Raw genomic sequence first — 3352 nt, 5'->3', positions numbered from 1 at the left:
TATAATAGAATAGATAAAGTGAATTTTTTTTTGAATTTTGAGAATAAAAGAACATTTTAAAATTAATTTAAGGAATTTAAATCTTGTAATTAGTTAGTTTTAGATAGTTATATTAGGTTATGTTAATATTTTGTTTCCTAATGTGTTGGAAAATATTTTATTTTGATATTCTTTATTATAGCATTAATCAATAATTTCTTTTTTAATCTTAAACAATATTATACTTACGGAAAGAGCGTGAATTTCAAATTAATTAATGGTAACATTTGATATGATTATATTATTAGGAGAAAGATAATATTTTTATTTATTATTAATTATACCTTCTTTAGATTATATAAATTATATGATAATTATACATATTATTTATTTTTAAATTAAAAAATCAAATTGAGGTTTATCAAGAGACACCAATGATCTACAAGCTAGGCCAAGCCTTACAATAAGGCAAGGTCTTTGCATCACATCAAACCCATGCCAGAACACCAAACTTGACCAACTCTCTAGCTCTTCTTTTGACAAAATTTTGTAACTCCCCGCCATTGAATTGTCTTCTTGATCTGTAAAAAAGTTTGAAACGTCATTATTACAAGCTGAGTAAAATTTGTGGAGCTCGTCGTTATTGATTCTGCATAAACACTACTAAATCATGGTATGCTGCAACATGAGACACCAAGAAATATGCTATTGCTATTAAGGCAACTCCGGCCAGGATTTCAGAACTTGTGTCAAGAAAATCAATTTAAAACCAAAATGATAACTAACAATTGCCTTAAATCTACCAACTATATAAATGGAATATCTAATACTTCACTATTCAAGAAGTATGAACTTCAAAAGCCAATGATGAATACAAAACTGAGTATACCAGACTTAATTTTTTCTATATTTTTTTAATATAACACTTTGAAAAGAGACAAAATACATTAATACTTTATCCTGCTCTTTTTCTCCCAAGACAGGAGAAAGGGGCAGATCTACTCTGCCACAATAAATCATAGAATGACTGTAACTGCATGAACATCCAATAACCAAGTTTGAAATGGAATTATGAAAACATCTGGACATATTGTTGGAACTACGCACATCATAGTAATCATCAAATACCTTTTTGGCAAACCTATTCCTTGAATTTCCAACTCTTGCTTGAGCTGAGTCAACCATTTATCATATTCTAAAACTTCAGGATATCGCTCTCGCTATGACTGCAAAACAATAAAAAACTAACAAATTAAGTGCTCAAGAAACGAAATGTATAACATTAAGAACAGAGAAATAGAAGTAGCATGGCATAGCTGGTTAATCAGAAGTGCCTCCAAGAGTTGGTTTGGTTTTTGTATAACTTATTTGTGAAGGTATAAAAAAAACTACAATTTATCAATTTTCCAACAGATTAATGTCAGAGAACCATACATCTTCTAAGTAAATAGTAAATACCAACATCTAAGTTTGATAACCCTCTAGCAAGAATAAGCCAAATAGTTAATAATAAGTCAATGAGCAAATATATCCACTCATCACAATTCTTAAATGGAAAAAACATATATTAGCAATGCAGCCATAAAACGGGGTTGAATAGCACCGATTAGCACAATTCTTAAATATAAAATACATATTAGTGATCCAAATTGTATACCCTATACTTGAATTGGCTGCGACTAAAGACAGATCTGCAGATACTTCTGAATCATGGGGATCAGTAATATATTCTGGTGTCCCATCACTACGTTGTGATTTGTCTGAAAAAACAATTGCAATGGAAAGGACTAATAATGGTCTTGATAGTACCTGGTTGCAGAGATACTTATTAGTTACTTACTCTTGTGAATATAGTAAAACTTGTAAGTTAGGGGAAGAGGTAAGACAACTTCACATGAAAAAGTAAATCGAAAATATTAAATCAGTTTGATCTAAGGTAATCATGATAGTCAAAGGGGCCCGAGAAAATACTGTATGCTATATCTATGATTGCCAATAGTGAAATAATAATATAAGCATGGATAGATTTCTCAAAACAACAATGTTGATCTTTCTTTATACAAAACAAAAATAATTTAATTTTGATACACCTTCTATGTAAAACAATTTTAAACTAACATTACACCAAAGATCATAAGACAAGGAAGAATTATTTTTTGAGAAAATCACTAAACAAATATGAAGAATTGCGGAACCAATGATGGTTCCGGCCATGCGAGCATGAGAAGGAACCGGCCTAGCCGGTGAAGCGGGCGACAGTGGCATGTTCGCGGCGGATGAAGGTCTTCTTGGAAGTTCGGAGGTGTTAGAGCGGCGCGAAGCACACATGCAGCAGCCTAGAGAAGGCGGAAGAAGTTTGAAATCTGGGTCCAAACCCGGGTTTGACCCGTGTTTCCTTGGTTCTAGGCCTAGATATGACCCAAAAAAAGGGGTCTAATTGTATTTTTAAATTTTTAGGGATTTAAATGTCCGCAAAATAAAAAATTAGGGATATATTTGTCTTTTTATAAAAAAAATTAAATATGATTCGATTTAAATTGTGTAAATGATCGGATCAAATCGGGTCTAATAATTATAATACGAATAATTGGGTTTATTATTGTTATTATAATAAAGTAATTTTATTATGGTTTCTCAAAAAATACATTATTAACCGATTTATTTAAGACATTCAATCATAATACGACAAGTGCAATCATCTTTAAAAAAAGACATTTTTAATGTGTCTTTATTGAAGTGGTCTTGTTTGCGGAAAACTTGCTGAAAAGAGGTGGTCACTTGTGAAATTGAAGTGAAAATTGATGAAAGCGTTAGGATGTATAACATTAAAAAGAATAAATTAATTTTTGGAAGTTAGAAGGAGCAAACGATGTTAACTTCTTCAAAGCCATATGATATAACTGAAAAAAAAAAAAAAAGAAAAAAATTGAGATAAGAAAGACAACAATACAACCCATAGTGCATAATTTTAAGGAAGTTAACATAGTTTGCTTCTTTTAACCTAAAAAAATATTATTTTCACTATTGCTTCCTGATACTCTCAGTTTTTATTTGTCAATTTTATAATTCACGATGTCGTTTTGACAAAGCAAATATATGTTAAACACCAAAAAAAGTACTTTTATAATATATATAAATAAAGTTAAAGTCATACATAATCGTTAAATAAAAAAGGAATGCAAGAAAAAAATAAATAGGTAAAAAATCATGATAATGAGATAAATAATAAGTATAATGGATAATAAGATAAAAGAAAAAAAGAAGCGCGAAACAAAATCAAAGCTTTATCTTTGGCTTTAGTTCAATATGACTATACTTGTATTTTCTGATAAAAAAAATTCTAATTTAATTTCATTATTCTCACAGAAAAATA

At 29.7% G+C, this 3352-nt stretch overlaps 1 long non-coding RNA gene across 1 annotated transcript; it reads right to left on the bottom strand.

The window, feature by feature from the left end:
• Nucleotides 1-479: 479 nt before the first annotated feature.
• LOC148579490 (uncharacterized) lies at nucleotides 480-2272 on the bottom strand. Its single transcript, XR_015884440.1, has 3 exons — nucleotides 1637-2272; nucleotides 1108-1205; nucleotides 480-560 (listed from the first exon to the last, which is right to left on the bottom strand). It is a non-coding gene; the product is annotated as an uncharacterized LOC148579490 (long non-coding RNA).
• Between the last annotated feature and the right edge of the window lie 1080 nt (nucleotides 2273-3352).

This window comes from Arachis ipaensis, chromosome B10, assembly GCF_059453495.1.
Source record: "Arachis ipaensis isolate K30076 ecotype BB chromosome B10, ASM5945349v1, whole genome shotgun sequence".
Classification (NCBI taxonomy): Eukaryota; Viridiplantae; Streptophyta; class Magnoliopsida; order Fabales; family Fabaceae; genus Arachis; species Arachis ipaensis.
This window is presented reverse-complemented; position numbering and strand designations above follow the sequence as displayed.